The sequence below is a fragment of the Pipra filicauda genome, unplaced genomic scaffold (genome assembly GCF_003945595.2).
Source record: "Pipra filicauda isolate LSUMZ 115617 unplaced genomic scaffold, ASM394559v2 scaffold285_size1263560_pilon, whole genome shotgun sequence".
NCBI lineage: Eukaryota > Metazoa > Chordata > Aves > Passeriformes > Pipridae > Pipra > Pipra filicauda.
The window spans coordinates 821,711-835,621 of record NW_024104404.1 but is presented as its reverse complement, the minus strand read 5'-3'; the positions used below and the strand labels follow the sequence as shown (position 1 = coordinate 835,621).

At 52.5% G+C, this 13,911-nt stretch overlaps 1 protein-coding gene across 12 annotated transcripts in view; it reads right to left on the bottom strand.

Annotated features, from left to right (window-relative positions):
* The window catches only part of PTPRS (protein tyrosine phosphatase receptor type S), a 165,924-nt gene that overhangs the window by 132,661 nt on the left and 19,352 nt on the right, over positions 1–13,911 (bottom strand). The window contains exon 1 of one of the 12 annotated variants that reach the window (XM_039382818.1): positions 6,732–6,811. The exons of the other annotated variants lie outside the window; for them this stretch is intronic. The gene's annotated coding sequence lies outside the window, so the exon portion shown is untranslated. Of the gene's footprint in view, positions 1–6,731; positions 6,812–13,911 lie in introns of those variants that run through there. 12 annotated transcript variants of the gene reach the window in all.

The window sequence follows — 13,911 nt, the reverse complement described above, 5'->3', positions numbered from 1 at the left end:
TCAGAAACTCTGCATTGCCATGGCCCTCGGCCACCACTTTGTTCAACACGGAGAAGAAATCAAAATTCAAAAGGCAGTTCAACAGCCTTGACATTATGGCTACAGCAACACAAGGAAAGACAAAAGCTCCCCAAGTCCCAACACTCCAACATTCCTCAAGTGTCTCATGTTTTCCAGTACCTCCCTCACCTCAGTCCCAACATTTCCCTCATTACACATGATTTTCCTGTTCCTCCCGGCTTCTAATTTTCTCGATTTCTACTGGAAAAGGGTTTAAAAATCACTCAGAAGGGCTTATTTTACGAGACAAGAGGGAACTCCCTGCCTGGCTGGGGCTGAGTCTCTGCTGCACAGGGGGAAAGGAGCTGCATGGAGGGTACGTCCTACATGTTCCACATGTCCTTCCCGCTTGGAACAAATCCAGTCCTGAACAAACCCAATGTTTATGGCACACACGTGTAGCCCCAAAACATGAATTAAAGGCCTGAACGTGCCTCCTGGAGAGGTGACCTCCCTGCTACAGCATTTCCTGGAGGGAAAGCCAGCAGACACTAAATCTTCCAGGCAGACTTTACACGTGGATTTGATCCTCAAACACGGTGCTGGTCACAGATTGGATTTCACCGTGTTCCTGTTCCTCGAGGTCCCCATTTTGGCCAGTTCCCGGTGGCCCTCATGGCCATGCCAACCCTCCTTGCTCTTGCAGGCAGACAAGTGACATTTCTACCCATGCACACGGACACTGGGCACAGAGACCTCCAGGAAAGGTGATCCATCCTGGCAATATCCCCAGGAGGCTGCTCCTACATCAGGAAAATCAGCAATTTTTCCCTTCCCAGACTGAAAAAGCTGCCCTCGGGGGAGGTTTTTAAAAATCAGGATTTTCTTTCCTACTCCTTCACTCAAGGAGATCAGGGGTAGATGATATCACACATCCCCCTCCTCCTGCTCCAGTGGCTCCAAAGCTGGTGATTCCAGGTGCAGCCCACTTGGTGACCTCAGGGAAAGACAGGGACATGCAAACTACCCAGATCCTGTAACAGAGCATGGGGAGAGACTGCCACTTGCTTCCTTAAGTAAAGGATAAAGTTTTAATTTAAGCTGATCTCTGGGGAGAGAAGGAGGTTATTGAATCCATAGGAAGCAGCAGGGAATGAACCAAGTGACCCTGAGGCCAGGCACAAGCAACCAGGATTCCCAAGGGTGACAAAGCTGGAGGAACAGACCGGCACCAGATTTGCCGTGGATTTATTTCATCCCTGCTCTGGACACACACACACATTTCCCTTGTGCTGCCTCATGGAGCAAACAAATGTCATTTCTTTGGGAAAACTGGAAAGACTATTTTCTTCCCAACCCTTCCCCCTCTCTGAATCCCCTTCCCTTTGCAGCTTGCAGCAAAGTGCCCCTAATCCCCAAATTCTCTCTCTACCTGCAGCAAGAGCTGAAACCCTACCCATCCCCTCCCCCAGCCTTCCAACCACACTAATCCATCAAATTCCCTGGCCTTGCAGCCCACCCCCAGCCCCGACAGCAGCAATCCTGGCACCAGATGTCCACTGACAAAGGCAGGGCCAAGCATCAAAAAGCAATTCCCCATCACCCCTCGTCGGGGCCCCGGGCAAAAAGTGAGTTCAAAGCCCAAAAACCCGAGCAGCATCCCGAGCATCCCCCTGCCACTCACACCCCGGGCACAGGGAGCAGCCACATCCCTCACCGGGGACACGATGACAAAGCACAAACCACCACCCCTGAGCCCACCGAAGGGTTACAATTCCCCCTCGTGCATCGGGGATTTAAAAACCAGGGGTCACCGACGGAAAATAAAAGGGATTTTATTTAAAAAAAAAAAAAAAAATAAATAATCAAACCCCGAGCAAGACATCTGTGCTCCGTCCACACTCCGGGCTGAAGCTGCATTAGCAACGACTTTGTTTAAAGACGACTGTTGAAACCTCTTCCCGGCATCCCCCTCGCTGCCTGCCAGGAGGATTCTGCTCGCCAAACCACGCTCCAGATTAGCCATCTGGATTATCTGTATTTGCTAAGCCAGACCACAAGCCCGGCCTGTAAGACAACACACCCATCTCCAGGGATTTGCTCGCAGAAAGAGGTGGAGGGGAGGATAATTTCCACTCCACACCCTCAGTAACTTTTCAAATGCACTGATTTTTTTTAGCCTTTCTTCCCTTTTCCTTCAGTTTGCTTCCATTATTCAGGCATGCTACGACATCAGCCTCCTCTGTCAAGTCCCACTGGGCCGTTAACACTCTCAGCCCCCATCCTTATTTCACAAATGCAATTCCAAGCTTTCCCACATTCCCCGCAGAGGAACGGGAGAAGCAATGTGCCAGCAGGCAGAGACCATCCCAACACTGTGCAGGAGGGACAGGCTGGGCGTGCTAAACCCTGAAAGCCATCCCCAAAAATCTGTCTTAATGGAGCCGACCCAAGAGCAACACCCAAGGATGGGAGCAACGCCCCGTTTCTACAACTAATTAATTGCAACAATCTCCCCGTTTGGCTGCTGAAATGGCTCCAGGCAATGGTTTCCCTCCTCCTTCCCAAGCCCAGAGCATCCCTGTGTGGCAGGGACAGCCCCTGACAACCACATTCCCACCTCCTCCACAGGCAGGGACCCCAGCCACAAATCCGGGGGAATTCTGAACTTCCCTCTTCCACCCAGTTTAGTGCTGCTGCTACAGCATCATTTTATTTATGGCATTGCTTTTGTCATTATAACGATCCTACATCAATTCCACATCCCGATTCCCTAACAATACTTGCTGCTATTATAATAATGATCCCATCTGAATGGCACAGGTGCCATTATCAGAAAATCTGTTTGTAATAGAGAACCAACTGTAAAGAGAGGCATTACACCCAAATGAACGACTCAAGAATTACCATAACCAGGGGCCCTGCCTCAGTTCCCTCAGCTGCCTGCTCGTAAATAGACAGCAAGTCAAAATTAGCAGGTAAGTCATCCTGTGATTTGGGAGCTGGTGCTGAAACGGAGCACTCTGTGGCTTCATCCCACAAATCTACCTCTGTTCAGATTTAATAAAGAATTTCTGCAATGCACTTACTAAGTGCTAAGGAGAGCACTAATCAGTACGTGGAGAAACGGAAGCACACCCTTTACCATTCCCACCCCATAAAAGTGATCTGTAAATAGAAAGGAAGGACAGAACAGCTTCTTTAAGAATCCAGAGTCACCCAAGTGCACACAAGCTTATGCAAAAGCCAGAAGTCGCTTCAGAAACAGCATCAGACAAGGAAAAATGAAGGTGCTGTAGGGTTCTGTTCGATAGTTCTCAGACCTCCATCCCTGCCTCAGCCTGGGCACGTTCACAGCTCCCAGGTGCCTCCTGATTCAGGAGGTTTCTCCTACCACAACAGTTATTACTCCTACAAAAGAGTCCTGGAAGGGCAGCAGCTCCTTCAAAGAGAGCTTTTCCAGCAGATGTTTTCCCACCGTCAGCATCTGAACAAACTCGGTGTCTCACACCTTCCACAGCCCCCAATTTTACCGGTTCATTCTTCGCACCCGCCAACGCAGCATGAAATGTAAATTCAAACGTAACAAGATTACACTTCCCCGGTGCCACTGGACACAAAGCCTTGCACGGGAATAAAATACACCTGGGGTTCAAAATGCCTTCAAACAGAGGGCAGAGGATGGCTTGGGGGGAGCGGTAATGGGATGGAGTGCCTTTCATCTCCAGGAGAGCGGTTAAAATTCAGCCCAGGTGAGCAGCGCCTACAAAGCTGCTCCTACACGAGGGCTGCACAGAAGCCAGCAGGGAATGAGGATCAGTGGCTTCAATCCAGCTCTGAGCCGACCGGTGTCAGACAACTTGTCACTCCTACACCTGGCACAGCAGGGCAGCCCCCAAAAAAGCGCCAAGGACGGGATTGTGCAACCTCCATTTTCTCCTTCGCACGTAGCCGGGTGACACCGGCGCGGCTGCTCTTTTTTGGCCCGTGCCCACACAGACAGGGAGGCTGGAGCAGAAACCAGAGATACCAGGTCTATTCCTGGCATCGCCGCCACAGGAGCTGGGCAAGCCTTGCCTCTGCTTCTGCCTCCTCTCTTTTTGGCTGAATGATTCAACCCATGGAACTTCAGCTCTTTCCACTGGTGGACCCTAAAACTCTTCCCAGCAAGGAGCTGCACTTTGCTATTCCCATTTTACAGACGAGGAAGCCAGCAGATTGCCATTCCCCCAAAGGCTGTTTTTCTGGCACGCTCCTTAGAGATTAAATCTAGTGAAATAGCTTTTCTGTACAAGAATCTGTACCCACAGGGTAGATTCAACAGCCAGGGTAAAGAGGGTGTTTGAAACTTGCTGTGATCAAGGTTAAGAAACATAATAAAACACCATATCCTGCTTTTCCAGCTCTTCAGGGTAATGAGGGATTTCCTCATATATCTGCTGCAACTGTCACCCTTGCAGGAATTTAGTACCTGATACTAAATTCACTCTCCGTCTGCACACTGAGCCTTCAGCCGGTTTATTTTGGTACCTCCACCTCCCAAAAAACCGATACGCATCTCTTCCAAGTCAAAAGTATAATTGGGCCTTCTCTGGTTTCAGTGCCTTTGATAAATCCCTGCTTTGGCTGCAGGAGGAGGCTGCAGAGCAGCCAGACAGCAGAGCAGGAGCCCCGACGTTCCCTCTCTCCCTCGATTCCACTGCGAGCGGCAGAAAGATTTGGAAGAAGCATCCACACTTCTGGGAATTATGTACCTCTTCCTGCACTAGGGATGCACAGCAGACTCCCATGATGGTGAAAGATAACGATCCATTCCCTTCCCTTCTACTTGGCTGGTTCTTGGAGCAGTAACACGAAAGGGTGGCGGGTGTTATGGTTTCCACTCCAGGGCTGGAAGGAGAAGGAGGGAAGCGCAGCTGCGGAGCCACGTCCTTGATGCAGACCCCTCCTCCAGCTCAGTCCCACCTCACTCAGCCATCCCAGCCAGCCTTCCTCTGCCTCCAGCCCACATCCCAACACACTCCTCCACAAGGAGGGAGCGAGAGGGCGGCTCCAAAGGCACCAATCCCCTCCAGACTCTCCTTGCCTTAGAGAAAACGTAAATCACGAAGAAACTGTTAAAACAGCCCCATTCGCTACAATGCACATTTTTCACATCTTCCCTTTCGGTGAAGAAAATCCCACCAAACAAACCGCAACCAACAGTGTAAGCCTGCAAATAAATATTAGCCCTGAAAACACCAGGGCTGAGAGACATCTCTGCAGCCAGGAACAGTCTGGCCATGGGCTCCAGCCCCGCACTGACCAACACTGAGCTGGTTACCAGAGGAGAAAAATGTCTCAGTGCAGGTGGTTTGTTATTCTCAGAAAGTCTCTTTCCAGCAGATGTTTCTCAGTTCCACGTGTGGCAACCCCAGAGCACTCGAATTTGTGATTTTTTACCTCCTCTAAGTGACGTTTTCAGGAAAAGGGAAATGAAAGGATAACAAGATGCAGCTATACAAAGCACAGGCTAGAGAATCCTCTTCCATTTTTTTTTAGGAGAAGAACCATAATGTTAATGTTAGAAACCACTTTTCATATATAGTAATGATCAGTTTTACACTTTTCTCCTTCACTGCAGGAGAATTCTCCGCCAACGAACAATATAAATTTAAATTTAATTTCAAGTGTTCCTATAACTGCCTCGAGTCAGACCAACTGCTGAGAATTCAAGTCAGAGCCTTGACATAAAAGTTACCTGCAACAGAAAAGTTCTCTGCTTTTGCCAAAGTGAGAAAAAAATAATAAAGAGATAAAATGTGGTTATTCCTTAGGAAAGTTCCAGCTACACAGCTCCTGTAGCAAAATGGAGCACTTCCCTCCTCCCCATACATTTCTAAAATTACACATTTTAGACAAATCTGCATCTTGGGCTTGAGCAGTAGCCTAATAACTATCAAACGAGTCATGTAAAGCCGAGAAAATGAGTTATATTTTAATCCTGGGAACGGAGCACTGAAGTTGAGCAATGTTTACAGTGAATAAATTCTGTCCGTTACTTAAAGGCTCCGAGCCCGTGTCCTGCCCCGAGAGCATCCGCGACTGCTGCGGCCCCGGGCTGCCTTCAACTCATTAAAAAATAAAAGGCATTTCCAGCACGAAAGAAAACACGTAGTACGAGGGGTAATTTGGAGAAGAGGGCGAGCTGGAGAGCTGGTCCTTTGTACGGCAGGCGAGCGCCCCAGCACAGACGGGGGATGCTGGAGATGTGGGGTTTACTTTTTTTCCCCCTTGTTTTGCAAAAAAAAAGCTCCTGTGAGCCGCTGGCCGGAGAAAAAGGGGGGGGGAGAGGGATGGGGAGAGGGGAGAGGGATGGGGACAAGGCAGAGGGGAGAGAGATGGGGAGAGGGGTGGGAAGCGAGGAAAGGGGAGAGGGATGGGGAGAGGGAATGGAGGAGGGGAGAGGCAAGGGGAGAGGGAAGATAGAGGGGAGAAGAATCGGAAGAGGGAAGGGGTGAGGGATGGGGAGAGGGGAGAGGGGTGGGGAGAAGGAAGGGGAGAGAGGAGAGGGAAGGGGACCCCTCCCCAAGGCCGCCCCCCAACCCTCGCTCCAGCCGAGCCCCGCCGCCCATCGCCCGCACCGAGCCGGGGGGTCTGACACGCACCCACCCTCCGGAGCCCGCCCGGCACCCCCCGAGACCCCCGGCGGGGGAGAAACAGTTTCCCCTCCTCATCAATACGATAAATACCGAAACGTTCCGATCGCGCGGACCGTCCGGGTGCCGCGGCGGTGCCGGCGGGGCGCGGGACGCGGCCGTGCCCGCGGGGGCAGCGCTGAGGGAGCGGCGGGGCCCCCCCGCTCCGTCCCGCGGCGCTCGGGGCCCAGGGGCGCCGCGACCCCGCCGAGGAGCCCGCGGGGCCCGGCCCAGGGAGGCGGAGGCGGGGCCGGGGCGGGGCCGCGGCACGGACGGGGGGCGGCTCGGGGGGCTCGGGGGGCACCGGCCCGGGGGAGGGCCCGCAGCCCCTGGGCTGAGCCCCCGCGGTGGGGGGGGAACCTCACGGTGAGACACCCCCCCCGGGACCCCCGAGCTGAGCCTTTGCGGGAGCCACTGCCCGCTCGGGGGGTCTCGCCCCCTCGCCCCCCTCCTGCCTGGCCCTGCGGTCACCCCAGTGTGGTCACTCGGGGTCACCCCGAGCCTGCCCTTGGACTTCTGTCAGAGCTTTTGGGGTCCGTCCCCCATACCGGGTCCTTTGAGGTCTACCCCCTGTACTGGTTCCTTTGGGGTCTGTCCCCTATACCAGACCCTATGGGATCTGTCCCCCCATACCGGGCTTTTTGGGGTCTGTCTCCCCCATATAGAGCCCTTTGAGGTCTGTTCCCCCCATACCAGATACTTTGGGGTCTGTCTCCTCCATACTGGGCCCTTTGGGCTCTGTCTCCTGTGTCCTTTGGGGCCTGCCTCCCATACCAGGTCCTTTGGGGTCTGTCCCCCCATACTGGGTCTTTTGGGGTCCCCTCACACACTGCCCTGTTCCACAGCAATCCTCAAAATAAAAGGAAAAGCCCCCTCGCCCTCCAATGCCAAGGAGCACCGCTGGCCCCCAACATCCCTGACATGCTGTGGCCACTCCAGCCAGGGGTGACACTGGGATAACCCTTGCCTTGGGATTTTTGGCAATATATTGGCTCTACAAGGCACCACTCATCCTTTCCACCTTGTGCCTGGCTCTGCGATGAGATAAGCTCTCACCTCTAAAAAAAATATATATAAAGGAAATAAAACCATCAACAAAAGCCACAACCTTCTTCATTTATTTTTCATGGGGCTGCACAGCCATGCTGAGCTCTTGCAGCCATCTGTAAAGGGGGAAGGTAATTCCTAGCCCGAGGACTTTAGAGTTTAAATAAGATATAAACGCAGAGTGAGAGGACAGCGAAGAGAACGGCGAGAGGGGGGCGTGCAACAAAAGGGTTTCTTCAGACAGAGATTAGGATATCACGATTGCAACGTATACGCCTTTGCATCGACTCTGTATAGGATTTCAGAGCAGCTCTGTTATCTCCGGGCAGGAACAAAACACTCTGTACTCGCTCTTTTCCAAACCGTACCAAAAAGTTGGAACCAACCAGAAAATAAAAAAAATCACAACAACAAAATTCCTTCTTTTCTCTCTCCTCCCATCTCGATTTTGCCTAATTTTTTTTTTTCCTTTTCCACACAGAGAGATATTTTGCTGGGCTTTTTTTTTTTTTTTTGGAAAAAGCTCAGGGTTGAAAATCCTCGGTCATTTGGGAATTCTCCGAGCCAGCGACCGTAGCGGGGCCGTGCACAGAGAGAGGTTCTTGGCAGGCCCCAACGCGGAGAGGGCTGTGCTGGAGCACGGAGAAGGGGGGAGGAATGCAGGGGGGCAAAAGAGGCCACATACATTTTTAGAAGAAAAAAAAATAAAAAAGAGAAGGGAGAAAAAAAAAAATAAGCAGCGTCCCCGAGGCCTGCCTGGTGCACACGCCAGCTCTGGGGGCTGGGAGCGGGGGAGCGCGGGGAGGAGAAAGGCTGGGTGGATGGAAGTGAGGATCCAGATTGAAAACAGATGGGATTTTTCTTGCCAACCTGACATCCGAGACCGCAGGAGGCGGGGTGAAACTTCCCTTCGGAGGGGCTGGCAGCCAAGAGATATGGTGGCTCCCCCCCTCCCCCCCCCCAAAAAAAAAATCCCAGTTTGGTTTAAAATCCCCTCTCGTTCCTTCTCGCTGGGGCTCCGGGGTCGGCAGAGAGGAGCCCGCTGGAGCTGGGTTGTTTTTTAATACTTCGAGGGGTTTGATTTTACCATTAAGTGTCTGATTCATCTGTTCCTGCCTGCTGGAGCTCAGCCCAGCCTGGCAGTTAATACTTGCCCTAGGAGACATTTTAGGGGCACTTTGCACCCACGCGGATCCCTCTGAGTACGCTCACGAGGGAACCCCATGTACGTGCACGGAAATAACCCCACGCACACCTTCGTCCTCCCTGCAGCTGCACAGGGGCCATAGCCTCCACCTAGGAACGAGGCAGGATGCAGGAAACATGCTGGAGCAGGGCTGCAAAGATCCACGTTTCCATGCAAAAAGGCACCGTAAAACTTTGGAGGATCTCACACCTCCTGGCACAGCCCTGGGCACCTGAGCTGGCAGCCTCCAGCAGCCCAAGCTGCCCAGGTTTAAGAAGCCCAAGATTAAGGACACTGAAGGTGGGGAAGGGGCTGGAGCACAAGTCTGATGAGGAGCAGCTGAAGGAGCTGGGGGGGCTCAGCCTGGAGAAAAGGAGGCTCGGGGGGGCCTTCTCACTCTCTGCAACTCCCTGACAGGAGGCTGGAGCCGGGCTGGGATTGTCTCTTCTCCCAGGTAAAAAAGGTTAGGACAAGAGGAAATGGCTTTGAGTGGCCCCCGGGGAGGTTTAGGCTGGATATCGGGAAAATTTCTTCACCAAAAGGATGGTCAGGCACTGGCAGAGGCTGCCCAGGGCAGTGGAGGAGTCACCATCTCCGGCAGGATTTAAAAAGACCTGTGGATGTGTCACTTGGGGACGTGGCTTAGTGGTGGCCTTGGCAGTGCTGGGGGAATGGTTGGGCTTGATGATCTTAGAGGGCTTTTCCAACCTCAACAATTCGATGATTATAAACTGCAAACAAATGATACAAGAGCCCCAAAGTGACTTGGTGGTGATTCACTCAGGAGTAACTTTGTGGCCGGCCTGAGGCAGGGCTGGAGCAGCGGCTGCTCTGGGTCACACCTCCCGCTTCACCCTCCGGCCACGCACCCCACGCCTCAGCAGCCGGTGCAAATCCCAGGAGAGGTGGCAAAGGGGTCCCTGGTGATACAGTGGACACACAAGTCCATACGCAGAGGGCGATTTTTTTTATCCATTTCGGGATAAAAATTGCCGCAGGACCGCAAAGGGCTCGGCGTGCACAAACTACCCAACACACATCAAGGGACTGGCACAGCCACCCCTCTGGCAGAACACGGGCATCCTCCAGGCCTGGCAGGGACGTGGGGTCCATGTCCCCCCCCCAGGATTTCACAGCTACTTTAACAAACCAGAAACAAAAAGTTAATGGTGCGGGCTTGACCACATATTTTCCAGGGGCTCTGGGAGACTGGCTCTCTGCAAGCCGGCTAACACACACTCTTTTCATTCAGAGCTTTAAATACCCAATTGTGTCTGTTTTCAGCACGCTCATTTTTAGCATTTTAATGATATGGTCCCCGGCTCTCACCCTCCTTGGATTGGCCCCAGCGTGGGCTGTTTTTTTTTTTTTTCTTTTTTCCTCCTTCCCCCCCCCTCCTTCTTTTTAACATCTTGCAGAGCGAGAGGGAAAAGGGAAGGGGGTTAGCAAGAGGTCACACATTTCTCCTAACCCAAGTGTTTTTCCAGCAGGCAGGGGGTCCTGCCAGAGACAAAGGCAACCAGCCCCTTTGGCTGTGTGTTGGCTGCGAGTGCTGCACCTTCTGCCACGGGTCCTCGGCGCAGGCGTGGGATGGAAGCGGTTTGGGAAGGTGCTCCATCCGAGGACACTTCCCACAAGAGACAACAGGCAGCAGTGCCCATCCCCATGCCCTGGCACGGCCAAAACCTCACTCGCCACAACCAGCCCTGGAAGAAAGGGTTTGGGGTTTCCCACTGCAATCATTTTCCCTTCTTCCCCTGTGGCCGGAGCTTTCCCTGGGCCCCACTGGCAGGATTTGGCTTGGCTGCACCGCTCTGCTCACGGACAGGCAGAAGATCCCACCTGCAAGCAGGACCTGGCACAGAGTGGGGGTCACAGTAGCTGTTCCCACCCCAGGTCCCTGGGTCACACCCCGGGTGCCTCAGTGTCCCCCCAGTTCATACTCTTGGCTCTGCTTTTGGCACTGAAAAACTCCCAAAGAGGCTTCAAACATGTCAGAGCACAGTTCAAAGATGGCATTGGGAACTACTGGGAGCCCTGAGACACAAAGGCACCATGGGAACCCCAAGCCCAGAGCTGTCCCAGGAGCCTCCAGAACTTCCCTGGATGTGGCACCACACGGTTCTACCTCCCCAGCACAAATCAGACATAAACCAACACAGCAACTGCCAGCTTCATCATCCCAGAATGGTTTGGGTTGTAAGGGACCTTAAAGCTCATCTACCCTACCCTTGTCGTGGGTAGAGACACCTTCCACTAGATCAGGTTGCTCCAAGTCCCATCCAACCAGGCCTTGACCACCTCCAGGGATGGGGGAACCACAGCTTCTCTGGGGAACCTGTTCTTGTGTCTCACCACTCTCATAGTGAAGCAAATTGTTGGCAGCAATATCAACACTCCAGCTTTGTCACCACCCCTGAAGCCACCCCTGTGCCCAGGGAGGGCTGCTGGCTTGGCCCTGGGTTTGGCTCTGTATCCCAGGCAGCCTTCACTGCACTGACACAGCAAAGCTGTTCAGTCCAGAGTCAGCTTCAGCATCAACATCTGGCCCTGCTCCTAAAGCTGCTGGAGCACCCAGTGCACGCCATGGATAGAGCCAAGGAGGCAGCAGGAGACTCGGGGTTGCACCTGAGACAGCCAAACATGTGGGTCCTGCTTCCATCCCTGGGCAAACATCCACATTTCTCCCCTTCCCCAAGCACACTCAGCCCTACTTGCTTTTACACGTGCTGCTGTGACCCAGCCCCAAGGGACATCCTTTCCCCCTGTCCTCACCACCCCACATCCACATCCAGTGTTGTCCCCATCCCCTCTCCCTCACCCCCACACGCACCACGTCCCTCTTAACCACCTTCACTGGGTGCTTCAACATCAGCCACTCAGAGGGATTTTTTTTTTATTTTTTTTTCCCGCCAAGTAATATCGAAATGATATTTATTAAATTTGCTCTCTAAGTCCCTCAATCTGCTCCATAATACAGTGAATCTGCGAGGTGGTTTCACTGATCCCGCCTCAATGAGACCAGATTAACACAGATGATCCCGGCTTTGCGGCTCCCTCGGCCCGGGGAGGGTCAGAGGTTGTGCAGGGAGGCAAAACCCGCTGGCAGCCCCGCGGAGCCAAAGGAAACGACGTGGCCTTGGAAAATGATTTCCGAGGTTAATTCCAGGTGGGAAGGAGGGAGCACTCAGCGTGGACGGAAGACTCGTTTGGCTCCGTGTTTCAGCCTCTCTTGCTCTCATCTCCCTCCTCGAGCGCATTGATTGCACCTGCCCCCACCCTGCTCCCCCAGCAAGACGCCCATTAAATCTCAAATCAGCTCCAGAAAGGTTCATCAGATCCATTATCTCTGCATTCAGCTAAATTATGAAAATCATTAAGATAAGGAGGCATGGAGCCTATTAGTTTCCTGCAGAGGATGCTTTACAATTTTTTTTTCCTTCTGCTTCCACATTTAATTACCTTAAGTTTCACAGTATTTAATTCCATTTATTAAACCTTTAATACGTAAAAACAAAACAACAATAAAACCCACTGCTGGTTGCCTTTTGGGAGGGCACAGAGCCAGGGTTTAGAGCAGCCCCTGCCTCCCCATCCCTTTCCCTACTTGGGTTGTGGAGAGGATTGAGGCAATCCTCCATCCATGCATGGACACTGGCAGCTGAGCTGGAGCTGTGCTCATGGGGGATGCATCCACTAATTAAAAAATTAAGGATGTGGCCTGGAGTCCATGCACAGGGAAAATGAGCAGCGCCAGCCCAGGGTCCTCCTGTGGGCTCCCCCAAGTCAGGCTGGCCCCTGAGCTGGCTGCCAGGAGCTTTGAATAACCCAGAGGGGTGTCAGAGAAACCAGCAGGATTGTGGAAACTCTATTTATTATTTTCTACAATCACAGGAACACGGTTAATCTGCAATGCCCCCACACCCTGAAGCCCCAGCAGGGACAGCACTCCTACAGGTACACACAGGGATCCACGTTCCGTTATTTGGGTTATTTTCTTGGACAGCTGCTATTTTAGGACACTGATAGCAAGCCTATGGAAACAGCCAACCCCCCATGTGCTCCAAGCAAGGTCAATCTGAAGCATTAACTGCTCACTGGCTGCATTTTCCCTTCCCAGAGATGCCATTTAGCAACCCTGGTTCCTATTAGAGCAGCATCTAACCCCCCTGATCCTGTAATGCTGAACAGGCTGTAACCCTCACGCTGGGCTGGCTCTGCCATCTGAACAGGAGAGAGACCAAAGAGTGGAAATAAAACCAGAGGCACAGCCGGGGAAGAGCTCGGCACAGGGTCACCGACTGTGCCACGCACGGAGGGGAAGATGCCAAGCCCAGCTGGTGCCCAAGCCCAGCCCACCAAGAGCACAGGGGCTGCTGATCCACTCCCTGGGAAGAACACAATTGCAGATCCACACACAGCACCTCCAAACACCTTCTTGCAGGAGATTTCAACATTTGGACAACTTATGGATCACTGAAACTTTTCCTGAGAAGCAAGGGACATCCATGGAGCACCTTGAGCCATTCCTAAGTTATCAAAGACCAAGTTGGACAGGCCTTGGAGCAACCTGGGCTAGTGGAAGGTGTTGCTGCACATGGCAACGGGGTGGAATGAGATGATCTTTAAGGTCCCTTCCAACCCAAACTGTTCTGGGATTCTATGATTCAGACACTTCTCTCCAGCACTTGCACAGCAACGTTTGCAAACGCTGCTGCCTTCAAGGCCTGTCCCATCACGCATCCAAACAGGGCCCCACAGCTCCAAGCAGTGCAGTTTCTTCCCATCGACATCTTTTACAGGATCAAACCTCAAACTTGGCCTGCATTTTGCATTTGGTTTTTAAATCACGAATCACTCTGGAAAAGTAGCACCAGGAAGAAAAAAACAACTTGCTAAAGTGTTCCCCAGCAGCATATCCACAGACTTTAATATAAAAAAGCTGCTGCTAATTTAAAAAACAAATGTTTAAGCAATCAAGCATGTTTATTTAATTTGTCC